At 46.4% G+C, this 27,970-nt stretch overlaps 1 protein-coding gene across 4 annotated transcripts in view; it reads right to left on the bottom strand.

Moving 5' to 3' along the window:
* The window catches only part of LOC136835137 (HAUS augmin-like complex subunit 1), a 217,145-nt gene that overhangs the window by 137,405 nt on the left and 51,770 nt on the right, over window positions 1-27,970 (bottom strand). The window contains exon 1 of one of the 4 annotated variants that reach the window (XM_067098337.1): window positions 25,955-26,311. The exons of 1 other annotated variant lie outside the window; for it this stretch is intronic. The gene's annotated coding sequence lies outside the window, so the exon portion shown is untranslated. Of the gene's footprint in view, window positions 1-25,954; window positions 26,312-27,970 lie in introns of those variants that run through there. 2 more of the 4 variants (XM_067098338.1, XM_067098339.1) reach the window with 2 other exon arrangements.

Below are 27,970 nucleotides of genomic sequence, written 5' to 3'. Positions count from 1 at the left end.
AGAGGAAGAAGCAGCAGACGTAACGGCGACGGCGATGATGAAGATGGAGATGAAGGTTTTGACGACACCTTCCTAGACCTCTTCTTCTTCTTCTTCTTCACCATCTGCTTCAGGAAAGCAGTCAAATCCCCAAGCCAGGAAAGCGAGGCCGCCGATTCAGGTACAGCAGGAACAGCAGGAGGGGCAGCAGCAGCAGAAGAAGCAACCCGGGCAGAGACGGCGGAGCTCGGACCAGCCATTGCCTGGGTAGGGAGAGCCGCGCGTCGGCCAGGAACAGAAGTGGGCGGGGCCAGGGATGCAGGCGCCGCCTCCCATTGCAGGTCCAGGTCGGGCCTTGCCAGTCACTGGGATGGGGATTGAGGCAGACGGCGAAGGGCGGGCTGGAGAGTCAAGCAAGGAACCGTGTCCAAAGCCAGTCCATGGTCAGCAACAGTCACGTACGGAAAAGATGACGTCACCATGTAGGAGGGGCCAGCGCGCGAGAATGGAGCCAAGAAGCCAGGTGGTAATGGAACAGCGTGCTGGCCTGCGAATGACGCCGATACCTGGGTGTCCAGATGCGATGCCACTGAAACCGGCATCTGGACAAATCTTGAAAAGGTGACGGTAGTAGTCGTGGCTGCCACTGCCGTGTGGGTCGTGACTGGAGGGGGCCAGGGGGCCAAGCCTTCCAGGGCCGAGCCAGGTAGACCCAGGTGTAGCCAGGAGAGCTGGGAATCATAGCCTGGCTGTCCAGTCCGGAACCTGAAGCAAAAATCGGGTCATCAATGGAAGCCTCTACTCGATCCGAGGAAAAATTTCACCGAACGGGAAGAGACTTCTGAGGATGTCTGCGGTCAACTCTCCCCGCCCCTTCCACTAACAAAGATACGAAGAGGAAGGGGGGGGAGTCCTCACCTGAGGGAGAGGGAGCAAGAAGGGGAAGCTCGCGGGAGGAAGAAACGAACCCAAGTATTAGCCACCAACGGCATCGTCGTGGGCGTATTTCCCTCAGACGACTCCTTGGAAGGCTTACAACAGTAACGTCGCTCCCCTCAAACTTACCCCCACTGCTCGGAGGACCACAAACAACACTCATCACAAGTGAGAGTCGCGTGAACACACACGCCCCTGCAAGATGTGCAGAGTGCATGTGGGTCCACGTCACTCTAGAACGAAAAGAATTACACTTTTTATCCCCTACCCCGGGACACACACGCTGGGGAAAGGAGGGTTTAGACAACTTTTCCATGATGATGAAAAAAAACAGAAAAATCCCACCAAAAATAGAAGTAAGATGCAGTCAGGCAGAGAGCGAAGAACAACGTCCGCATGCTACAACGGCCGAAAGCAAATTGGAATGTTTACATCCGGGCAGGCGGTGCTCCCGCCTCCTGGACAGTAGTTAACTGCCTATACCACCTTGTTTGAAGTTCAACGGCCGTTTCCAGCCTACGCCTGAAAGTAATCTAATGTAAAGGACCGAGGGTTTGTATATTGTGTCGGAACAAATTTTTTTTTCAAAAAATCACAGCACGCTTAGTTTTTAAGATTAAGAGTTCATTTTTGGCACCTTTTTTCTCATTGCCTGAAGTTTAGTATGCAACCATCAGAAATGAAAAAAATATCATATATAAATATTGGAATATATGACAGCGCAAAAAAAAACTTCATATATAATTGTATATATACAAATCGCTGTGAGCAAAGCGGTTAAAGCTAATGAGTTACTTTTTTTAGAGTTGTATTGTACACTAAATTGCAATGATTTTGGTATATAACAAATTGGAAAATGATCAAAGCAACACAGAGAAAATATTATCACAAAATGATGCATGAATTCGTAAAGCGCAGACGTAAAAAAAGTTTTTTTCAAAAATCACCATAAATCGAAATATTGTGCTAGAGACTGCCCGTTTGTTGCAAAATGAAGGTAAATGGTTGCATATTACTAGAATGTAAGAGTTTTAGCTTACAATTGCAGTTTTCGACCATTTCGGTCGAGTTAAAGTTGACTGAAGGTCAAATTTTTTCTATTTATCATGATTTATATGAAAATATTTCAAAACTGATAAAAGCTACAACCATGAGTTATTTTTTGTTGTATTCTACATGAAATTGCACACGTTTTCATATATAAAACATCATGTAACGGCTAATAGAAAACGGTGCAAATATTACGACAAAGTGACTAAAGAAATTCTGAGATATTCAGCAGAGTTAGCGCACACGGACGGAAGGAAAAAGTTTTTTCAAAAATTCACCATAAATTGAAATATTGTGCTAGACTTCTCGTTTGTTGCAAAATGAAGGTAAATGACTGAATATTACTAGAATGTAAGAGTTTTAGCTGTACAATTGCAGTTTTAAGACCATTTCATCGATTAAGTCAAAGTTGACCGGAGGTTGAAATTCTGGCACTTATCGTGATTTATATGAAAAATATGTCAAAATTGATAAAAGCTACAACCATGAGTTATTTTTTGTTGTATTCTACATGAAATTGCACAAATTACTTTTGACAAAGTGACTAAAGAATTTCTGAGATTTTCAGCAGTTAGCTGATGCTTTCTTTTGGGATAAGAAAGAACAATTTAACAGCTGGGTCACGCAACTTGTAAACAAAACAAACTTAACAGCGTGATCCTCGTGAACTCCCAGCATCCCTCAATGATTTAAAATTTTTGCAAACGAGGCCTATAAAAGTATTTTTCCGCGAATATTTAAAAAAACCTTTTATAGCTCGACATATTTTACATCCACTTGGCACCGACAGACAACTTTTTGTTGACGTAAATTCATCTTTCCCAGTCGGCGTTAAAGGGTTAACTTGATATTTCAAGTAAGGACAATCTCTCTCTCTCTCTCTCTGCGTGTGTTATTCTCTGTCTCTGTAATGATAAATAATTTCACTCTCTTAAGTAAGGACAACCCTTATCTCTCTCTCTCTCTCTCTCTCTCTCTCTCTCTCTCTCTCTCTCTCTCTCTCTGTTCACAGCAATGAGGTTAACACTTTTTACAACTTATTATTTATTATCCTCTGTACGTCTTTACCTGCACAGTGCATAGTTTAAATTGATCTCATTTTACCTATGCCGTCTATGAAGTGTAAATGCGCTACTGAGGGCAATACGTTCTAAAACATAGAGACATAATAACTAAGAGTTGTATTAGTCAAAATAAAAAGCACTGTTTGTTCATGAAAAAGCATTTCAGAACAAAGAGAAAGATATGCAGAATAACAAAGTTATTAAAAAGAAAGAAGACTTCTAAAACAGATCAATCGGAAGGAGAGAGACAGAAATTCTTTTCAACTCTATTTTTATGTCAACCATTTATTTCTATTTTTTTGAGTAATGTACTAAGCTAACTTTTAAAATAAAATTACAGTAACTTTAATTTCATTTAAAAGTTGGCTTAATAATTTGGGAGCATGATTATGGTCATATTTAGTGTTTAAACTATACAAATAAGCATCTATTAGCATTTTTAGAGACCGTTTGCAAAACTTACATAGCTGAAAATTTGCAGTGAGGTTCTGGAACCTAGCCTTGCCTAAGTTCAGGGTATGACTGTAGTATAAAAATCGCTCATGGGAACGAGAGATCTATTTCCTTCAACTGAAGGACTTGGCCACGGGGAGCTCTACCACCCTTATTGGCCAAGATAAAGAGAAGCTTCTCATGGCGAAGAAGGGCGAAGTCCTCTACCTGCTGAACTGAATCTCTGATTGGAGAGACACCCCATCGACTACACCAACTCCTGAAGATGGGTTCATTTCCCCTGCTGCAAAGCTGCTGAATGTTCCCCTTCTGGAGGCATCTCCTTATTATTCATGAGACACAATCCTCTCACTCACAGGAGATACTGGAAGTCTCCAGGGGTGAAGTGTGGCTGGTACAGTTGGCTGAGCCATGGAGGAATCTCTTGTAAAAAAAATAGCTAGCAGGTCCGGGAACCACTCGGTGAATGGCCACTGGAAGCCACCAGTTAAAATGAAATTTGGGGTGATCAGAGGCCTGATGATCACCTAATGAATCAGACAAAAATGGAGAGGAAGGCATAAGCCTTAAAAATTCCCCCTGGATGCTGGAAAAACTTCATCACAACCCATGGTCCAGCACAAAAGAACCATACTAAGGTAACTTCTGTTGTACCGGTTACGGAGAGATCATGGCTGGGACTCCTCATAACTTGAAAAGTCTCCCCTCAATGTCTTGGTGTAGAACTCCCTATCACCAGGCTCTGGCAACTGAACTTGTCCGCCACCCCATTCCGAGACCCTTGGAATGTGCCTGGCTGACAGCTCCACTGAGTGTGCTATTGCCAACTGCTGTGCCTGCGCCGTCAACCTGTGCGGCTGGAAGAACACCAGTCCCCCCTACTCGTTGATGGAAGTCTCTACTGTAGTGTTGTCACTTGTCAACATCACAGAGTGCCCCACACTTGGTCCTGAATCTCTCGCTGGGCTAAAAAAGCCGTCTTGAGTTTCTGGACACTGATGTGGAGGTGTCTATCGTTCTGGTCTCACACATCTGGAACAAACGTTCTTCCCGTTGTGAGCTCTATCCCTAGCAGATGCATCCAAAAAACAAAAGCACCTCAGGAGGGGGAGTGCCCAATGGCATCCTAAAGAGAGTCTCCTGTCATCTAACTACCAAGCTAGCTCTCTCCTCACTTCCTCTGGCAAAGGAGGATGAGAGAGAGGTGGGTCTCTCGTCAAAGACTCACCCACTTTCATCCTCCGCTAAAAGGTGTGGAGGTGAAATCACCCGAGGACCAATCTACAAGGACGACAGGTGACCCAGAGTGACATGCCACTGCCAAGAGGGCTGTTCCTACCGAGACCAAAACTTCTGCCCTGCCTCTCCGAATCTGACTTCGCGAAGTTGATCACTATACTCATGTTGTGACAAAAACTTGAGAAAGCCGATCTCTGTCCTAGCGATTGCAGCAGCGAGCTCACAATGACCAACCAATATCATCGATGCTTCCATAGACGTACCCATGCTACCAATCTCAACTGAGATAAAAAGTGAACACTCAAGTGAACCCTTGGGGAGCAGTTACAAGTCCGAAACTAGCACCTTGAACTTGAACACCATCCCCCCCTCAAGGGTAAAGAGGAGATACTTGCATGAGCATGGATATACACATCACTCAAATACCCAAAAAGAAGAAATCACCCTCTCTGATGGAACAAGAACAGAACGGAACATTCCATCTATGACCAGTTCTTGTGAATGAACCGGTTCTGCAGGAAGGGGGGCAGAAGACTCCCACAGAGCCTTCTGGGAGCACTGCATTCACCTCTTACCATGAGGTGAGGTCCTTCCATGAGCCGCAAATGAACATTTGGAACCGCACTGGGAAGAGGTGAGGGACAAAAGACTATAAGGGTAGCCAAACTTTACCTGACATGATCCACTTCTCATGCCCACTCCATATCAGCTGCCATGCTTGCCCAGTGGTCTGACAGGCAGCCACCCCCATCGGCAGCAATTGGGGAGAACCACCTCAGCCGCAGCGTCCTTCGTCTTCTACTGTGGTAGAAGTAGTCTGCATACCTCTATGAGGGGTCAAGGGAGTCTGGGACTTTCTCTGACCAAAGAGGAAGGACCAGCTTGACCCAAGGGTCGAGCTGCATTGCCACACAAAGACCTGAAGGTCTTAGCCCCTGCCTGGTGAATGAGCAGAAGCCTGTCCACCGTGGCCTTCCCCTCCCTCTGGAAAAGAGGGGGTAGATCCCAGAACCAGTCCATTCCCGAGCGTCAAAGCTGACTCAGGACCAACAAAATGATATTTTAATGATAAAATAAAGTTTGTTCATACTTACCTGGCAGATATATATATAGCTGTATTCTCTGATAGTCAGACAGAATTTCAAAACTTCGACAGACGCAGTGGGAGATCAGGTGGTTAGTACCCATTCCCCGCGCTGGGAGGCGGTATCAGGAACCATTCCCATTTTCTATTCAGATTTTCTAGTGCCAGTCTCCTGAGGGGAGGTGGGTAGGCACTATGAATATATATATCTGCCAGGTAAGTATGAACAAACTTTATTTTATCATTAAAATATCATTTTGTTCATGAGACTTACCTGTCAGATATATATATAGCTGAATACCACCATTGGAGGTGGGTACAGACAGAATAGGATTTAGGAAAACACACTACATGTAGGTGAAAGATACCTTGGTTCCTTACCTGTTAGCATAGCTGACTTCGTGATTACTGTCACCCAAGTCCGCTTCTGCTTAACTAGAGTCTCCAGCAAGGTGTGACCTGTATAGCTGGTGAGTTCTAGATGATCTGTCAACGGGGCGTGACCACAATGTGACTAGACCATATTGACCATACAATGAGGGCAAGCGAAGTAAAAACCAACCACCTGACCAAGCCTAACTAAGTTAGGATAACATTGAACTAAAACTAACGAGTGGGAAGTCCGCCACAGGCAGTCGACCCAACAACCATAAAAACACTATCCAACCATTTCCTATAGGATAGGATGAGTGTCATCCCCTGCCCCAGGAAAGTATCTGCGGAAACGTATGGTCCTAGCGAGAAGCAGTTCTCATATGTCGTCTTCACATCTCTCAGGTAGTGTGAAGCGAACACTGAGTTGCTACTACGCCAAAATGTGGCACCCAGAATGTTACTGAGTGACATATTCTTCTGAAAAGCCACTGAAGTTGCAACCGCCCTCACCTCATGAGCATTGACTTTCAGAAGTTTAAAATCAGTGTCTTGACAGCATGAATGGGCTTCTTTAATCGTGTCCCTCAGAAAGAAAGCCAGAGCATTCTTCGACATAGGTAAGTCCGGTCTCTTAACGGAACACCATAAACTATCTGAGGGGCCTCGACTTTCCTTCGTCTTGTCTAAGTAGACTTTGAGAGCCCTAACAGGGCAAAGGACTCTCTCTGGCTCTTGAATTAGGATCTCAGCCATACCCTTGATTTGAAAGCTCTTGGGCCAAGGGTTAAACGAAGGGTTCTCATTTTTCGCTAAAAGGAAGGGGCTTAAAGAACAAACAGCGTTATGTCCTTTAAAGCCTGTATGTCTACTAAAGGCTTGCAGTTCACTAACCCTCTTTACAGTTGCTAGAGCGGTTAGAAAAATAGTCTTTCTGGTAATGTTCCTCAATGATCGCAGAACGAAGAGGTTCAAAAGGACTGGACATCAGGAACCGTAACACAACATCCAAATTCCAAGAAGGAGTCCTTGGCGAGGCACCTTCCAGGTTTCAAGGATCTAAATAGATCGTGAAGGTCTTTGTTGTTAGACAGATCCAAGTTTCTATGCCTAAAAACAGATGATAGCATACTCCTATATCCCTTGATAGTCGGGACTGCTAGTTTAACATCACTCCTCAGAAACAAGAGGAAGTCTGCTATCTGGCTCACAGAGGTCGTGGTAGAGGAAATGCCCTTCTTTCTACACCATCTCCTAAAGACGGTCCACTTCGATTGGTACAAATTACTGGAAGAGAGTCTTCTAGCTCTGGCAATAGCTTTCGCCACTGGTCTAGAAAAACCTCTCGCTCTGGCCAGCTTCTCGATAGTCTGAATGCAGTTAGACTCAGAGCGGGGAGGTTTTTGTGGTACCTCTCGAAGTGGGGTTGTCTGAGTAGATCGACTCTCATGGGCAGAGATCTCGGAAAGTCCACTAGGAAGGACATGGCCTCTGTGAACCATTCCCTCGAAGGCCAAAAATGGGCGATTAACGTCATCCTCGTCCCTTCCGACGACGCAAACTTCCTGATGACTTCTCCGATGATTTTGAATGGGGGAAAGGCATACGTCCATCCCGACCAATCCCAGAGAAGAGCGTCTACTGAGAGCGCTCCTGGGTCGAGAACAGGGGAGCAGTAAAGAGGAAGTCTCTTCGTCTTGGAAGTTGCAAAGAGATCTATCAAGGGGCGTCCCCAAAGCTTCCACAGTCCTTGACACACCTCTTGGTGTAGGGTCCACTCGGTCGGCAGCAGTTGTTGCTGCCGACTTAGAAGATCCCACCGGACGTTCTCTACACCTGCAACAAACCTCGTGAGGATCGTAATATTTCGGGCCTGAGCCCACAGAAGGATGTCCTTTGCTAAGGCGAACAGGGATCGAGAGTGAGTTCCTCCCTGTTTCTTGAGGTATGACAGGGCCGTGGTGTTGTCCGAGTTGATCTGGACAACTCGGTTGAACTTCGTCCCTCAAAGAAAAGAAGGGCCAACTGAATCGCCCCAATTCTTTGAGGTTTATGTGCCAGGACACCTGTTCCCCTCTCCAGGTGCCCGACACTTCCTCCCCCCAGTGTTGCTCCCCACCCCGAGATGGACGCGTCGGAAAACAACACTAGGTCGGGGTTCTGGAGTTTGAGAGAAAGGCCTTCTGCCAACTTTGATGGATCGAGCCACCACCGTAGGTGATCCTTCACCTTTGGCGAAATACTTCAGAGAAACTTCCAGATTCTCCTTGTCCTGCCAGTTCTCTGCAAGGAAGAATTGAAGCGGTCTGAGATGCAGTCTCCCAGGGAAACAAACTTCTCAGTGATGAAATGGTCCCAGCAGACTCATCCATTCCCTCACCGAGCATGTTTCTTTCCACCAGGAAGGCTGAAACTTTGTCTAAACACTGTAGTTGTCTTTCTTGAGACGGAAACGCTCGAAAAGCCACTGAATCCATCTGAATCCCCAGATAAACGATGGACTGAGTCGAAACAGATGGGACTTTTCGAAATTCACCAGAAGTCCTAGGGACTTCGTCAAGACTCAAAGTCGTGTGAAGATCCTCCAGACACCTCGTCATTGTGAGGCTCCAATGAGCCAATCGTCCAAATAAAGAGAGACTCTTATTCCTCCAAGGTTAAGCCATCTGCAATTCAACATTCCTCATTAAAATCGTGAAAAACCATAGGAGCTGTGCTGAGCCCAAAAGCAGAGAGCCGTGAACTGGAATACCTGTCCCCCCCAGGACAAATCTCAGGTATTTCCTTGATAGAGGATGTATAGGGACGTGAAAATAGGCGTCCTGGAGATCGAGAGAAACCATCCAGTCGCCTGGTCTTAGGGCTCCCATGACCGACTGGGACGTCTCCATTACGAACTTTTCCTTCAGAACAGAAATGGTTCAACTTGCTGACGTCCAGAACTGGTCTCCATCCCCTGACTGCTTCGGGACCAGAAACAGCCTGTTGTAAAAGCCCGGGATTGTAAATCTGAGACCTGCTCCACAGCTCTCTTTCTCGAGCATTTGCTCGAGCAGGTCGAAGAAAATCTGCTGCTTCTCCTGCTGATAGGATGGCGACAGATCTATGGGTTTCGTGCATAACGGAGGCAATACGAGGAATGGGATCTTGTATCCCTTTTCGATGACTTGAGGGACCAGTTGTCCGTCCCTCTCTCTCTCCAGGCTCTTGCAAAAGAAAGAAGCCTGGCTCCCCGGTGTCTGAAGGTCCAACAGTCATTTCTTGCCCCTGGTCTTAGAAGGGGCTCTACCTCTTGAGGACCTCTTCCTCGAAAGGACGATCTAGAAGAGGGTCCTCCACGAAAGGGCTTCTGAATCTTGGAAGCCTGCCCAAGGGAAGAAGTCGAAGGGGCTGCTGGACGTCTAGAAGACTGGGCCAGGAGGTCCTGAGTAGCCTTCTCTTGCAAAGTGGCGGCCATATCCTTGACTAAGGACTGGGGAAAAGATGGCTAGAAAGCGGGCTGAACAACAACTCTGCCTTCTGAGTAGGAGAGACCGACTTTATCAGTGAAGTTGCAGTAAATGGCTCTCTTCTTTAAAAGCCCCATACAGAAGTGGGCAGCCAGTTCTTCGAGCCATCCCTAACCGCCTTGTCCATGCAAGATAGGAAGCTAAACAAATCTCCCAGACTAATGGAGTCAGGGCTACGAGCCTGCAAGTCCAGGACTCCCAGGCACCAGTCCAGAAAGTTGAAGACTTCTAAAGACCTGAATAGGCCTTTCAGATGGTGATCGGTTTCAGATAAAGACCAGGACACCTTCGCTGATGAAAGGAGAGACCTTCTGGGGCGTCCACAAGGCTGGCAAAATCCCTTGAGAAGAGGAAGGAACTCTCCAACCAACCTTCTCTCCTGTCTCGTACCAAATTCCTGCTTTTCCACTCAATCTTGATGGAGGCAGGGCGAAAGAAGTCTTGCACTGGGCCTTCCTGGAGTCCATCCACTCCTGAACCTTGTTAAAGGCCCTCTTCGTAGAGAGAGACATAGCCATCTTCACAAAACCAGAAGACTTTTGTGATTTAGACGAGGTTAGCTGCGAGGGGGGAGGGCGAGGAGCAGAGGGTTGAAACTTGTCCCCAAACAAGTCCTTCAGCAGCCTAGTCAAGACTTGGTAGTCTGCAGAAGCTGAAGAAGAAGAGGACTGATCCTCAACTGCAGGATCCGATGCAATAGATAGCTCTCCTTCTTCAACAGGAACAACCGAAGGGCAGGAGAAGACCGGGAGGACGAAGCCCTTGCAGACCAACACGCCAAAAAAAACTTCTGCTTGGAAGAAGTCCTAGAGGGGTCGCGAAAGTCTCGGGCAGAAGAGTCTAAACGAGCGTCCTGATATTAGATTCCCGCGAGCTTCTTGATGATCCGACGAGCGTCCTGGTGAGAGCGAGCAGCGTGGGAGGTGTCATGCCTAGCAGCAAGGGAGGCGTCGTGCGAGCAGCAAGGGAGGCGTCTTGCTGAACTGCAAGGTCAGGGCGTCTTGCCGAGCAGCCAGGGAGGCGTCATGACGAGCAGCAAGGGAGGCGTCATGTCGAGCAGCAAGGGGTAGGCGTCTTGCCGAGCAGCATGAGAAGCGTCATGCTTAGCAGCATGAGAAGCGTCCTGGCGAGAAACAAGAGGATCGTTGTAACGAGGGGCGTCAAGCCTAGCAGCATGAAGAGCTTCAGAAAGCAGGAAATTGCGATCCTTGCCGAGACCAGTAAAGCGCTGAGCAACAGGACTTCTAGAGGGCGGCGAAGCATGAGACGACGACGAACGTGGAGAAGGAGAAGGGGAAGGTTTGGACCTCTTGATCGGCAGCCGGGAATCCTTCCCGACGACGACACGTATCAGTCTCCTTCTGGGCCGTTAACGAAGCCAATTGCTTCTGCATGCCTAGCAGCAGCTTCAGTAGGAGAAGTCTCCTCCCAGGAGAAGGGCTGATCCTGTGAGAAGACGAGGGGCGAGGGCCGATCTTCCTTCTCACAGGAAGCAACAGCTTTCTTTCTGGTTGCGGCGGAGCGCTCAAAAGCGTCATCGTCCGATGACGTCCTGGTCCTCTTTCTGCGGCGGGATGGCGTCAAAATCCTCCGGAGAAGAGCGGCGTCACGAGAAAAGGGGCGTGAAGTCCCCTTCTTTGAAGCTTCTCTTCAAAGGGGCGAGAGTCCTCGAGATTTCCACTCCCGGCGCCGGAGGAGGAATCGGGGAAGAGAAGCAATCGCTTAAGATTCGTGCCGAGCACGATCCTTGGCAGCCTGGGAAGCGTCATCAGGACATGCCGAAGGGACGCCAGATCGGTGGGGGTCCAAGTGTAACCCTCTTGCGGCTTTCGACTTGCCCACTCCCTGAGTCCTGGGAGTCCGACAGAGGTCTAGACCTAGAGGCATTATACGGCTGATCTGACGCCCCTCCACAACACTAGGGGACAGACACTATCACTGCACTTCACAGCACTTTGAAGAGCGAGCATTTTAGCTTCCAAGGTACGAATGGAAGACATAATAACCATTAGGGCATCACCTTCCGCAGACACAACCTCAGGGTTCGGGGCAACACCACAGGGTTAGGAAGAGCTACGTCTACAGGAGGGTTAGCAGGTGAAAAACACTACCCTGACTCCTACCACTTCTGGAGGAAGACCTCCTGATCCTATCTCGCTCTAGCTTTCTCACATAAATGAATCATAAGTCCTCCAACTAGCATCAGACAAAGATTCACACTCCTTGCATCGGTCATTCAACAAACAAACATGCCCTCTGCACCCAGAGCATACAGTGTGAGGATTTACCAAATTTTCGGTAGCCTCACCTTACAGTCTTGCACACACACAAACTCGATAACTAGAAGAACTAGATTCAGACATCTTAATCCAAGGAAAAAACAAAGCCAAATCCAAAACAATCCACAATAGCGTGTGCCTAGCCACAAGTCCAAGTCAAAAAACCAAAAGTCAAACAAATACTCAAGTGACAACCAAGTTTTATCCGATGTGGCTGGATTTTAAAACACAAAAACAGTACACAACACTCACCCTGGTCCTCGGTTGCTGGAAGATGGGAATAAGGCGCCCACGGTCGCCAACACAGCACACAAAACCACACAAACCAAACCAAAACAGAAAAACACACTACTCATGAACATACAGCAACAAGAACAGCACACTAACAAGGGAAAACAACAACTTTGCATCAGCACAAAAAAACTGTCCAAACAAAAAAAACAGACCAGCACTAGCTCTGACTCAAGACTCAAAAAGACTGCCTTCAAAATCGAAAAATCCTCACACACATTCCACAGACAGACAGCGCCAGAACAAACTAACGACCTCATCCCTCTTCCAACAACCGAAGCACTCACTTACGACAATTACACTCTCTCTCTCTCTCTCTCTCTCTCTCTCTCACAAAACGTTGGGAAATGCTAAATAAAAACAAATTTATTCATCCCTCTATATTTCTCCCCCCTTTTTAGCATTTCCCAACCAACACCTTTCACACCTCTTTCAAATCGCCTTTACGAACACCCACGGATGCTCACTAGCAGGTCCTCTAGATCGCGTTCGGGACACGCAAAATCATTCTCAGAATCACTCTCTCTCCTAGCAACACTCAAACTCACATCATCTCCTCCATTCTCTCTCAGATTCACGCTATCTTCTTCACTATTACCACTCTCAATTTCATCCACAATCTCATCTATACCCTCTAACTCGTTCCCAAATACCTCCCCAATTCTTCAACTAACCCATCCCATTCGGCTCATTGACCTTTCCAATTCTTGCAACGATTCATTCATGCTTTCAATCACTTTCGTGTATCACTGCTACGCTCTCTTACTCTTACACTTTCGCTCACCTCCAACTCACCAACCCCTACACGTTCAGTCAACTCAGTTATATCAAACCCGCAAATGCTAAGACATTCTATCCATACCATCCCATTCATCCACACGCTTACACGCTTTATCACTCATTTCCACTTTGGCACTCACACCCCTATCACACAAATCTTACGACCATTCAGTTTTCTTAAGGTTCTTCCCTTTCTTCGTTTTCTACCATACTCTATCAAAACAAATTGCTGATCCTCATGCAATAACCCCTCACGTACATGCATCACACGCACCGCTTGCATCCTGGAGGATCCACCCATTTGAACCCCTTCACACTCAGTTTCCCGAAATTCGCTGTCACAGTCACCCTCTTTCGTCTACATACACTTGATACATGCCCTTCCATTCCACATTCGACACACTTCGCTCTGGGTCTGAACACATTCTGTTCATAATGCCCATTCTTACCACAGTTGCCACATATTACATTCACTCAATGTACCCTACAACCATTAGCAATATGTCCCACCTGTCCGCACCTGTAAATTTAACCCCTATCTTTCGTACACTCCTTACCAAATGTCCCGATTTGCCCACACCAAAACACACTCCCAAAGCCCACCTACACTCATTCTTTGTATGTCCTTCCTTTCCACATCTAAAACACTTCAACTCGACTTCCACTCATCTAAACCTTCCCTTTGTACACTACTATCCCTAACCCGTTCAACCCGTTGTTCCCTTACAAACCCACCATTCATCCTCACTGGCACCTCCACATTACTTGCTCTTACACTCCTATCTATTACACTATCGGCCATTCTCATTGGGCCCCTCAACACTGCATCCCTAAAGCTTCAGAAAAGGAAAAACTCTGGTACTCTCTCATCTACCCCAGCCCTACACTTACACTTCTGCTCTCTTTATAACCCTGTCAAGCTCATAATCTTCTACAATTTCCAAAATTTCTCCCCCCAAGTCAACCTTTCATTCGTCCATCTTTTCTTCTCCTTCTTCCGCTTCAAGTTCACAAATTCTCTAACTCCATCTGGCACTGTCCCTAACAACTTCCGCAACTAACTCCTTACATTCATCTATCCCATCATCCCCAAACTTCTTCCTTGCCAACGTCTCCAGCCTACAAGCATACAGTGACAAGGTTTCCCCAGCTTTCATTCTTGCCTCATCAAATTCATTCTTCCTCTTATACTTAACACTCGCTTTCATACGCCTCGCTTGCTCAACTAGTCTAGCTTTCACCTTGTCATACTCAACATCCCCCACACTCATAATAACCCTATACATATCAAGTAAAAACCCAGTCAAATATTCTCCTAATTCTCGTGCCCACACTCTCTTACTTTCCCCATACTTATCCTGACAAAACCTTTCATACTCCCTAAAGAAATCATGCACATCCCTACTTCCATACTCATTATACCTTTCACACCGGGGTACCTCCCTCACATACATAGCCTTTCTCACTTCTTTCTCACTTTCACTCTCACTTTCGCTACTTTCACTCTGTCCTTTCATACCCTCCTCCGAATACAAAGAGTCCACTTCAGATGCACTTACATTCATCTTACTCATTACACTCTTCTTCCCCTCTTTTTATCCACTTTTATCCACTCACCTCCATCCACCTCACTATCACTACTGCCTTCACCCTCTCCTTTCTTTCCTGCCTTTCCCACTTCCTTACCCTTCTTACCAAATATTTCCCTTCTTCCCTTTTTCTTCCCCTGACTTATCCTTACTTTCCCTCTGTTCCTTTCCTTGCTTTTCATTCCCCTTTTCCTTACCCTGCCTCTCATTCCCTCGTTTCTTACTTCCTATTCCCATATCACTTTCATCACTCAAAAGCCATTCACTTCTTCCTCCTTTTCTTTCTCTCTTGCCCCTTCACACGTTCCAGAGAACCTGCCTCCAACAGCCCCTTCTCCAAAAACACCCTTGAACATACCTTTCACCATTTCTTCCACACCTTTCATCATTCCTCCAACTTTTTATCCATCCTCTTTCCATTCTCTCTTCGGACTCTTTCATCTCCCCTTTCATTTCTTCTTTTGCACTTCTTAGCATTCCTCCCATCTCCTCCAACTGACTCCTCAACTCCTCATTCTCACTCCTCAGCCTCCCATTCTCCTCCTCCAGCCTGCCCTGGAGTTCCCTAGCCACTCGGAGTTCCTCTCTCAGTTTCTCTATCTCACTCATCCTGACCTCTTACTCTCACTCGACCCACCACAAACAATCTTAACGGCTATTTTACAACAGCCCCACGTTGGGCAAATTTTATGTGGCGGGATTTTAAAACACAAAAAAACAGTACACAACACTCACCCTGGTCCTCGGTTGCTGGAAGATGGAGTAAGGCGTCCACGGTGCGCCAACACAGCACACAAAAACCACACAAACCAAAAACCAAAACAGAAAAACACACTACTCATGAACATACAGCAACAAGAACAGCACACTAACAAGGGAAAACAACAACTTTGCATCAGCACAAATAAAACTGTCCAAACAAAAAAACAGACCAGCACTAGCTCTGACTCAAGACTCAAAAAGACTGCCTTCAAAACCGAAAAATCCTCACACACACATTCCACAGACAGACAGCGCCAGAAACAAACTAACGACCTCATCCCTCTTCCAACAACCAAGCACTCACTTACGACAATTACAATCTCTCTCTCTCTCTCTCTCTCTCTCTCTCTCTCTCAAAAACGTTGGGAAATGCTAAATAAAAACAAATTTATTCATCCCTCTATACCAAAATCCAAGACGGAGGTACTGAAAACAAGTGTTGACAGTACCGCGACAGAGAAAATCTGAATAGAAAATGGGAATGGTTCAATTGATACCCGCCTCCAGCAAAAAATTGGAATGGGTACTAACCACCTGATCTCCCACCGCGTGTGTCGTAAGTTTTGAAATTCTGTCGGCCTATCAGAGAATACAGCTATATATATATCTGACAGGTAAGTCTCATGAACAAACCTAGAAGTTTGAAACAGCAGTGTCTCATCCCCAACAGGTCTGCTGTCTAGTGGAGGAGGTAGATAATATCATTACCTCCCAGAGTAACAGTCTCTTGAAGACTGCATTCTCCTTGGGCGTATGATCAACAAGAAACAAAAATAAGCAAATGGCAGTCAGGGCAGAGAAGCAGAAACGTCTTCACACAACAGCAGCTGAAAGCAAAGTGGAGTGCAGACCAACGAGTGAGCAGGGCTTCTTCCCTACCGTCGGTAGTTAACAACCTTGTCTCAACTTGGCCATTCCAGCTTGTGTCCGGAAGCTAAATCCAATGAAAAGGCCAAAGGTTTGTATTTGTGTATGAACAAATACATGTAGCCTACCCAAAACTAACCAATTCTTGAATTATCTTATAATAAAAATGGATATATGATACTGGTTAATGAAAAGTATATTAAGAGTGCAATGATCCAAAACCATAGCCAGTCTCACTTCCTAAATTTGTTGTAGTACAATAGACTGGCAGAGCAAATGTCAAAAAAAGAACATAAACTGATATATATATATATATATATATATATATATATATATATATATATATATATATATATATATATATATATATATATATATATATATATATATATATATAGTTGCATTTCAATTTAAATGCCAATTTAGACATGGTAGTATTATGGAAAGTGTATATTGCTTTAGGATGATAAAACTAGCCTACATAGACCATTTGAAAATATCACTTTTAGCTACTTGCACTGTCTAGATTAGTGCAAAAAAAAAAAAAAAAGACAATGATAATAGTGGATTATTTACCAAGCATATAAAGCATAAAATAGTAGCTCAGGCTGGTAACCCAAAAGAACTCTGAAAGCATCAAATAGGCTATTTGACTTGGTTCTTTTCCTTGTAACCTCCCCGACCTTCATAAACCTCACCCTGTGTCAGGAGCTGCAAAGGTAACTTGGCCTACAATGTCAATCAGGAGAGGTGGCCCAACAGCCTGGCCAAGCTACTGATCAGCAACTCCTCATTGGAGTCGATGGAATATGGAATTGATATCACAATTTTTGAAAGTAAATTGTATTTTTCCTAACTATACAAACCTGAGGTCCTGTACATTAGGAATTACTGTTAGCGTAGGCAGGAAACGGCCGTTAAACTCTTGAGTAAGGTGGTTAAACAGAAACTACTGCCAAGTAGGAGGGAATACCTGCCTGCCCGGATGTAAACATTCCAGTTTGCCTTTCAGTCCAGGTTCAGACTGAGGGTTGGCATGAGGCGGGCATAATATGTAATGTAAAGGACCTCAGGTTTGTATAGTTCCGAAAAATACAATTTACTTTCAAAAACTGTGATTTGTTCCGACATGATATACAAACCGTCGGTCCTTTACATTAGGAAGACTCACTGGTTGGGGGGGAATCTGAGTGAGTCTCCTGAACTGACTGGAGTTCTGCACACCCGTGCCTCTGACATACTGATCGGAGTGTAGGGACTGCAAGATCAAATGTCACATACTGGACCTTTTCACGAGTGAAGAAACGTAACTCCTACGAAATAGGCTGGAAGGATCTAGAGTCGGAGGCAGTAAGGAAAAGCTGAGATAGGGTTCCCTTATTGCCAGTCTCTCCTTCCTCCCCTTGCTAGAGGAAGGAACGGAATTGCTTCTATGATTCTAGAAGAAAAATAGAACAGGTGCTCGATGTGTAGACTTATTGCATCGGCACCAGATCCAGCAACTATTGGTTCGAGTCCTGTTCTCATCCCGAAGGAGGAGAAGTAGGAGGACGGGGAAGGAGGAGGAAGAGACCAGTCACTCTCGGTATCCTTCTCACTTCCAGAACCAACACCTTAGGCGAGATGCTACTCGTCCTCTAGAAGGAGCCGGGTAAGACAACACAACTTGTTGAGCAGCCACCACAGGGCCTTGGAAGACGAGTGTGGTCTACGAGACCACGTCTTGCTTCCAGACCGACAGAAACTTCCGGAATGCAAGGGATGGACCAAGCCATTGACTTCGTGAGCTCTCGGGTGGAAAGTATCGGTATCATCGTTGCCAGCTGCCGAGTACCTCCTTTGATTGCTACACGAAGCCAGGAGAAAGATGTGTCCTAGACACTTCTTCCTTGGGAATGCCAAGCCTTTTAGGAATGTCGAGCCTTTCGGAAAGTACCACAGCTCAATAATAGGACAAAGTAACGAATGATCTGGATCATCGACACAAAGTCCAAGGAGGAGGGGAACAAGAAAGACTCGAACCCGACAATAGATGCCGATGGATTCAGAGTCCACTTACGACATCCGAGAAGGAGTCGAGGTATTGATCCCCATCCATGTTCTTCCATCTCCTACGCCAAGGCCGGAGCAAGATGAGATATGGTCCTAAGAGGACACATCTCTATCCAATGATTCTCGTAAGGGCCCATGCAGAGCACGGGACAGGAACCCTAAATGAGAGTCACAAGCCACCCAGGGAACAGTTCCCTGGGACAGCATGACCAAGAAGCTTCTCGTCCCTAGCTAAGTCTCGACTGAGGAGAAGGCGGCTACTTCAGATAGAAAACTAGGTTGCAAGGGCCTACATTCTTCACAAATGAAAGGGAGAGAAGCAACCCTCAGCGGTGAAGACGAGGAAGTCCAGACTTGAAGAGCGACTCTGACCCGAGAAGAAGTTCCGTCAACGACACCCACCAGCAAAGACGGATCCAGTACCTGAGACAGTGTTGCAGAGGACTTCAAGAGGTATCCAGCTATATCCATTGCCGCTCGGCGAGAAAGCCTGTGCTTGTAAGGAAGGCCGGAAGGTCTCCCAGTCCTGAACACACAGGGATGTACTGCCTGAAGAACCGCTTCTTGTGTAGCTGCTACAGGAGGTTGGGTCAAGCAGAACTCTTCTTGGTGCCTCGGTTATCAGGTCAGGCGAAAGGCGAAGTCTTCCATTTGTCTGTAACTCGGGGTGAGCAATGCTTGTGAACCCCTAGTGAAACAGACAAATACGGAAGGAAAAACGTAGATATCAATCTTCCCAAAAGACAGCAGAGGAGCCCCTGGGTCTGGTAGAAAAACTAACGATTTGTTGTGCAGGGAGGCCACAGAAAGATGGTAGGAGTTTCTCAGTCGAGCAGTCTCTTCGTGAATCTTCGTGAAGAAAAGAGTGAGCAGCATGCGCCGTCCTGATCACTTAAACCCGAGGCCAAGCTCACCTACCAATACATCCCCACCGGGAATGCATCTGGCTAATTGAGCTGTCGAGTGCCCTACAGAACGCTCGAGTACCTGCAAATGTCGACAGATGAAACAGGAGGAAACTACGATTCCCTCTTGTTTGTCGACAAATGCCACTACAGTGGTTTTGTTGTTCAACGAAACCACCGAGTGTCACAAAACTCATTCTTAATTCTCGGAAGGCCAAAAGACTGCCTTGAGCCCAGGATGGTGATGAGAAGGTACTAATCGTCTCGGCCACACACCTTCAAGACATGGTCTTACCGGTGTGCACCTATTCCTCAATCGGTGAATCCGTAAGTAGACACACGATGTGAGGGGAATATGCAAGCATATTCAAAGGTTCCTTCAATCAAGCATTAGCCAAACTCTTTCCTCATACTTCTAAGAGGAAAGAAGGACGGAGGAATGGAAGCAGACCTCCATTCTCCAGCAAGGGGGAACTTCTGCAAGATGACAATTAGCTCTAGCCGGGTTGGCATTTCCCGAATCGGGAGCACAGGAGAGGAAGCGGGATGGAATTTTGATGAAAAGAATTGCCGAGACCTAAGGGAAATAGATACTTCTGAAGGTATCATTTCCCAGGTCTCGGCAATGTCGCTGCCAGCTCCAGAGACTCGATAAGTATCATTTCATCCAGGCATCAGCAGTAGGAGAACTTCTTCCTGGTCGATAATTCTTTCTCTCTTCCCCTCTTCCCTCCTCCCTTATGGAAAAGAGGGTGGAAAGAGACGCAGTTATGTGCACTTTCCTAGAAGGGAAGAAGAGGGCTATGTGTTCCGCAATCTTCTTCCAAAGTCTGGGACTTCTTAGGAGCTGAGGGCGGCTGGCTTGAACTCAAGGTCGAGTCGAGTCGAGTCTTGGCCATTGTCCAAAGGACAAGGCAGTGCCCTGGTACAAACCTTGATTACCGAGGTATCTGGCAAATCTCTGAAAGAGAAAGACAGAACCAAGTAAAGGTTTATTCCTAATGGTCGAACTAGCTCGGGACTTACGAAACCAGAGATCCGAATTGGGAGAAATTCCTCCTTCTTAGCACCAGAATTGCCCACAGAACTGCAGCTGGCAAGACCCTCCGAGGCAAGAAAAATTCGTATTCTGTAGAGGCAGGGGAGAAGTTTGGTGTCTCGACCTGAATGAACTCCTTGTCCAAAGAAAAGAATTCATCTGGACGAGATTGCGCTTGGAAGCCAGGACTGTGGCGGTCCCCGACACTCTTGGCCCCTCGGGAACTGCAAGTGATGAAGATTATTCATTGGGGAGACACGGTCCCATCCGGGATCCTCGCGCCCGACAAATCGCGAGATCTCCAAAATAACCAGGGTGATCGGAACTTGAAGAGGAAGACCCTCACTGTTTCCGAAGCGTGAAACTCCTGTACTTCTCCCCTTGGAGGAGACCTTGACAGATCCCATGAAACCTTCCTCGGCTACCTGGTTGTACTACGAGAGAATCGGGGGACCGACACCAAAAGCACACCAGGCAGCCGAACTCCGAAGATAAGTTCGTCAGAGCTCTCTCCATCCGTCTCGTGCCTCTCAGAAGAACCAAGAGGGAAAGAGAACAAGTGAGGAGAAAGAGTACCCTCACATGTCCTGCCAGTAAGACCAGCAGGAGAGGTGGACCATGAGCGATAATCAACCGAAGGAGATTACTGCCGTACGGGGGAAGAAGAGTGCTTGTGTCGTGGCAGAGCGCTTTCCTGGGAAAAGCAGAAAGTTCACTTGAACAGAGCCGAGAACCCGATTCTGAAAAACCGAGTGGGGCCGAGCCGAGATGCACCGAACCGAGCCGATCACACGAACACAATCCGACTGGGTGGTATGCAGTGGACTGGGAGGCAGGCAGGGGCGAGCCATGCCAAGCCACTCACAAGCACAACCAGGGGCTGGGCAGGGCAGGCAAGCCCAACCAATCGCGCGAACACAATCGGCACTGGCCAGGGCGGAACTAGTCTGCCGTGAACTAGCGCTAGTTTTCCGAACTCTAAACTCCTTTGAGGCCGTGGCCCTTCAAGAAGGACGTTCATCAAAGGGGAATTCTGTCTCTGCTATCCTGCATGTTCAAACCCTAAGGTTCAAGACACAAGGATGAAACCCAGCCAAGCAACCAAAGCAGCTGCCGGCAGTATCGAGACTGTAAATGAGGGTGCGGCCTCTTGAGGCCGCGCTCTCACGGCCCCCGAAACGCCAGACCCCACAGGAGAATGCGAATCAGATCCCGCCCGGGGGCGGGAAGAGCCAACGAAAGAAACTTGTCTCCCGGAAGAGTCAGTCCCTTAGAAGTCCTGCAGGACTCCCGAAGGGAATCTCTTCCCTGCTTCTTCTGGTGTTCGAACCGATAGGGTCAAGACACCAGACTGGGGACTCGACCGAGCACTGGTAAGCACTCGGGGAGCGCTTGTGGTGCTGGCAGGAATAGCTGAGACACCTAGGTGCCTCGGCCCTTTCTCTCGCACTGCTCCCGAACTGGGCCGGGGAGAGTACTCTCCACATCAGATTGGGATACTTGATATTCCATATAGTCTCAAGCACTCGGTGCAGCTCGCGAACGAGCACCCGAAGCAGCCCCTGTCTTAGAGGCGGAACCTTTAGGACTGGGAACGGGATCACAGACCGAGGTCTGTGCGTCCGCGGCTCCCGAAACGCAAAACCCAGGGGTATGCAAATTGGTTTCCTAACCCGAAGGTTGGGAAGAGCCAACGAGACCCACCGCCGCTCCTCAGAAGGAGGCAGTCCCTAGATGTCCAAAGGCATCAAGGGTAAAGAAGCAGTCTTCCTCTCCTTCAGCCGACGGAGGTCTGTCCAGATTCCGGGACCCCCTTGGGCCTCAGGATAGGAAGGAAGAGGCAGCAGAAGACGAAATCGAAGAAGACGGCGGCGACTTCCTTCACCTTCACTCCAACATATTCTACAGGCTGGTGGACACGAAACATTGTAACCTCCAGGGGAGCTAGGCAGGAACACAATGGAAGTGGCCCAGGACACGACCACCAGGAGAAGCAGCAGGCACGATCAGGATAGCCGATGCAGGAGCTATGGCAGCGGTTTGGAGGGCAGGAGCTACAGCAATGGCCAGGAACGCCGCTTCCACAGGGCGACTTCCTTCACCTTCACTCCGACAACTTCTACAGGATGGCGGACATTGTGACCGCCAGAGTAGCTAGACAGGAACACAACAGAAGTGGCCCTGGGCATGACCACCATGAGAAGCAACAGGCACGATCAGGACAGCCGATGCAGGAGCTACGGAAGGAGTTTGGAAGGCAGGAGCTACAGCAACGGCCAAGAACGTCACATGAAAGTCACCAACAGCGACAAGAACGATCAGGGCAGCTGCGGCAGGAGACCAGGAAGAGCTGCTCAGAGACTGTTGTTGAGTTAACAGAAGCATAACACAGGAAACAGCAGGAGCAGATGGACCACAGATACGCCAGAGGCAGTGCCACTCATACATGAAGGCCAGCAATGGCAGCAATCGATCCACATCGGCGGGAACAGTGTCGGAACGATCCCAACATGGAACTGTCATTCCAACCAGGTGCTGTGGTCGGTCCCAAAGCGACAATGAATGAACGTCAGGACTTCATCATGCAAGATATCCCCTGAGATATCCCGCCAACTACTGCTACGTCTGTGATGCTCACTGTCAACCTGAAAGAAAAAGCAAAGATGATTAGTAGAGGGAGACTCCTTTTGTTACGAGGGGATCTGCCCTACACAGCGAGAGGCCCCTAGAAGAGGTCGCTCGCCTGCCTGTGCACTCCCCCTTCCTCCTCACGGTCTTTGCCCGATGAGCGAGTGAAGAAGGCGAAGGAGAGAGATCTCTACCGAAGGAGAGATAAGGGAGAATCTACAGAGAGAGAAGGACGGAGGGGAGGCCACCAAGGGCACCGTGGAAGCGGAGCTTACCGACGACGCCTGCAACCTTCCCCCAACTGCAACTCTAGGCACAGGCGGCGAAAACAATACTCATCACAAGTAGAAAGCGAATACTTACGTCCCGATCAATGTAGGGAAGTGAAGATATTACGTCCCCAGTCTAATATCTCCTAACGTACAGGAGAACACCCTCAGTATCTAAATAAAGGGCTACTGGAAGAGAAGCAATACCACTCGGTTACGCTTCTCTAAATACGCCCTTGGCCGTCAAACCCGAGACACAGCGGCTTATGCAAGGTTATCACAAATCGCAGGGTTTGTAATAATAAATATCAAACACATAATACAGTATATACAAAAATACAGAGATCCCACCAGGATAATAAGAGCTTAACGACAGTCAGGCAAAGATATCCGAAACCACGTCTGCAACGCATGACGGCCGAAAGCAAACTGGAATGTTTACATAAGGGCAGGTGGGTATTCCCGACTACCCGGCGGTAGTTACTACCTAACCACCTTGCTCAAGAGTTTAACGGCCATTTCCAGCCTACGCTGATAGTAATTCCTAATGTAAAGGACTGACGGTTTGTACGTCGTGTCGGAACAAATAGACTTTAGGCCACAGGCCAAGCGCTGGCACCTATGAGGTCATTCAGCACTGGAAAAGAAATTGAGAGTAGGTAGGTTTGAAAGGTGTAACAGGAGGAAAACCTCGCAGTTGCACTATGAATCAATTGTTAGGAGGGTAGGATTACAGAACAGCTCCGTATGGGGTATTAATTTGGAAACTGATTTTTTCTACAGTACTTTGGTTGCTCATCAAGAATTTACCGTTATTTTTTGTTGGTCGACTGTAATTAACCTCATAACTGATATGTTACTGCATACGGGCATCCTGGAATACCATCACACAAGCGCAGTATTATAAGGGAACTTCTGGTAAAAAGTGGTTTCATTCACCGGGGGTTCCCCCTGCCGGGCTGAGTAACACAGCCTGCTAGGTAGGTTAGGTTAGGTTAGGTTAGGGTAGGGTAGGTTGGGTTAGTATAGTTCCTTTTATAATAGGTTTCCTCAGTCAGTTCCTTCTTGAACATATGGCTCCCTAGCCGGTAATTCTAAGCCGGCTGTCCGCGGTGAGCTAGACTGTGGCAATTGGCGTTTTTCTGTGTTATTTTACTTGCTTTACAAGAATCTAAAGTAATATTTTGTCGCCCAGTTGTAACTAAACTGTGACTGACCTTTGAAGACTACACGACTTGAATTACCTAACACAGGGTAGGTCTAAGCCGGCATTCCGCGGCAAGCCCGCCCCCCACTTCCATAGCTAATACGACAAAATTGTAACCAGTAAACAAGTCTAGAGTACGTTATGTTGGTATTTTTAAGGGTGTTTACTGGTTACAATTTTGCCGTATTAGCTATGAAGGGGGTGGGGGCTTGCCGCGAATGCTGGCTTAGACCTACCCTGGGCTAGGGCAATTCAAGTCAGGGTAGTCTTCAAAGGTCAATGACAGCTTAGTTACAGCCGGCCGACAAAATATTACTTTATATTCTTGTAAAGCAAGTAAAATAACATAGAAAACGTCAATTGCCCTAGTCTAGCTCACCGCAGACAGCCGGCTTAGAATTACCCCAGCCTAATGACTTGCCCAATAGAGGAACCATTCCATAACAGCAACATGGTGGTCTGGTCTTTCTCCCAGCGATGTCTCCACCCAAAACCTGCATTCCCAAAGGGTCCATCTGGTACAGATTAAGTTTATAATAAATGACCAAGGTAATTCTAAGCCGGCTGTCGCGTGAGCTAGACTATGGCAATTGACGTTTTTCTATGTTATTTTACTTGCTTTACAATTTAAAGTAATATTTTATCGGTCCGGCTGTAACTAAGCTGTCATTGACCTTTGAAGACTCTGCCTGACTTGAATTGCCTAACGCCAGGGTAGGTCTAAGCCAGCATTCGCGGCAAGCCCCCACCCTTCCATAGCTAATCGGCAAAATTGTAACCAGTAAACACCCTTAAAAATACCAACATAACGTACCCTAGAGGTGTTTACTGGTAACAATTTTGCCGTATTAGCTATGGAGGTGGGGGGGCGGGCTTGCCATGGAATGCCAGCTTAGACCTACCCTGCATTAGGTAATTCAAGTCGTGTAGTCTTCAAAGGTCAATCACAGTTTAGTTACAACCGGGCAACAAAATATTACTTTAAATTCTTGTAAAGCAAGTAAAATAACATAGAAAAACGCCAATTGCCACAGCCTAGCTCACTGCGGACAGCAGGCTTAGAAGAATTACCTTGACCAACAATAAGCAACCCCCTCCTTCATCAGTAACACTAGAAGTGTGGGAAAAATCAATTCCCAAGGTAACAGTTCGTGTGGAGCCATTCTGTAGCCTAGTTTCACCAATATGGAAGAAAGATAAAATGAATGGAGGTACAGTAAAAGGAATGAAAGGGGTTGCAGCTAGGGACCGAAGGGACACTGCAAAGAACCTTTAGTAGTGCCCACAGTGCACCCCGTAAGGTGCACCGATGGCACTAGGCCTACCTCCCAAAGGGGAAGATGAATGAGCCGAGGCAAGTTTCACAACAAAATTTACTACCAGGTCCAACAGCCTACGTAACCTAATTTACACTCAAAGAACACTAACAATAAAATGTGCTGCAGGTACTATTTCCGAGGCCTATATGCAAGTAGCCCAGCCCACCAAGAGTTCAGCTCGCCTCGGCAGCCCTACGAATTCCATGCAGGGTACCTAGGCTGGCCTGGGCCTAATCTACGTCATGGATTAAAGTTTGGTTGCTTGCTCAACTCACACTTACCGCTGACAGTGAGCTGAGTTGTGTTGGCTTCTACCGCAGTTCGTCTTGGCTCTGTTCAGACTTGATTGAAGTTGACCGAAACGAGACACTCGGAGGAGTGCTACGCGTTTTGATTTGTTTTTGGCGCCGTTGTTGTGTCTCTGTGGACCTGAGTCTGAAGTTTCTTATTTTGAGAGGCACAGGGAGAACTCCGTTTTCTCTTGGCCACGAAATTCGAAGGTTAACTATAGCATAGTTGTACAGCTAATCCTACAGTTTAGGGGTCCAAATTCACTGGACCCTGGTTCACTTTGTTTGGTTTTATGAATTGTACAGCCCTCCACAGGGATAATTCCTTCTCTGGCGGGCACTTGTACGTTTTCAAAATAAGGTGCTTCTTATATTTTATAATTGTCTTTCCGTGTTTTCTCGTCAGAATCGTAACTCCAGTGGAATAGATCTTTAGTTCTTTTTTATATTTGGTTTGTTCTTGTATACTAGTTTTATTTCATATGTACTGTATGTTTATTACATTGCATAGATCATTAATCAAAGCCATGATCCGTATTATTTTTAACCTTTGATACATTCTTTATATACTGTGCACTTATTGCCATCATATGTTTTAGGTTTAGTATCACTATGGGCTCTCTTTACACAATTTTTATGCTTGAAGATGATGCTGGCACATTCATTTGATTTTAGATTTTCACCACATCTAGGGCAAACTTGGTCATTTCTACAGTTGGCTACGATATGACCAAATTCCTGACATTTATAGCATTCATAGGGCATGCAATTGTCGTGTACTTTGCAATGGCTATACAGTGTAGGCTACACAATTTGTCACCTCTATCATAGATAGCCTTTCCTGTTTGTGGTGTGCATCTGATGATGTAATGTTTATATTTGTCATCTTTGGCTATCATTTCCTTTCAAAATTTCAGGTCGTCATTTTCAGAAATGATGTTACCTGTCCATGGATTTTTCTTTACAATGTTATCGACAATGCAATGTCATCTTCATTCTTCGGCTCATAGACTACTTTTATTTTCGGGGTAAAAGTTTATCCTTCTCATTTACTGATATATTGCTGATTTCCTGAATCTCTATTTTTGCCTTTTCTACGTTTTTCCTGTCTGGAAGTCTTACAAATAAGTGTCCATCTCTTGTTGCTTTAACTTGTTCAACTGGCGTCGTTATTTTACTCATAATTTGTCCCTTTTCATTTGCTGCTGTGCTCTCTTCGTTTGTAGATTTGTTCAGAAGCACTTTTTTTGTCTTTAGTGATTCAGCACAAGTTTTGTCCGTGTTTGTCATGGTCTTTACATCTTTATCAACAATGTCAATTTTGTTTTGGATTCCATCTATGTTGATCATTAAGTCACTAGTTTTCTGAGCCGAATCCTGAATCAGCTTTGTTAATATCTGTGTTTTTCTTTTGTTTCTTCAAGTTCATCTTCAAAGAGTTTTTGTGTGTTCTTTGTTCAGGCTTCTTGCAATTATTACTCATGTTGTGTACAATATGTTGTCACTCCAAAGTATGGGTGTGTATCTGACTTCGATACCTGAACGTGGAACCATGCATCACACATTTCACAGTAAGCTCCTTCATCATCAACTTCCTCTGAACAATGCCTGCAGGTTACTGACTCTCGATTTGGGTTGACTCATCCTTCTCCAGTATTTTTTAGTGTTCCATCCTTATGTGCTGCTTCCATAATTATGAGATAATGTTTGTATGATAGTTTGATCTTTCCTATACTTGATTTAATTTCTATAGTATTTATTTTCTATTTTTCCTTCATCTTCTTCGTATTCACTTTGAACATCGCGCAAGTCAGGCACTTTTACACAGAGCACTTCACAGACACGTCCTACGAGCATGAAAGCTAGTCACAAAAGAGTGTTTGTTTAAGTTTTCTTTCCTGTTTTCAGCTTATTCTTTCGACAAATCTGGAAACAGAAGTATATTGCTAAAAATGGCAGTTTATCTGCTTACAGAAGCAGAGATTGTAAAAACAAAAAACAAAGGGA

The sequence above is a fragment of the Macrobrachium rosenbergii genome, chromosome 55 (assembly GCF_040412425.1).
Source record: "Macrobrachium rosenbergii isolate ZJJX-2024 chromosome 55, ASM4041242v1, whole genome shotgun sequence".
Classification (NCBI taxonomy): Eukaryota; Metazoa; Arthropoda; class Malacostraca; order Decapoda; family Palaemonidae; genus Macrobrachium; species Macrobrachium rosenbergii.
Note: the sequence above shows the minus strand (reverse complement) of the source record. Positions and strands in the feature narration are given on the sequence as shown.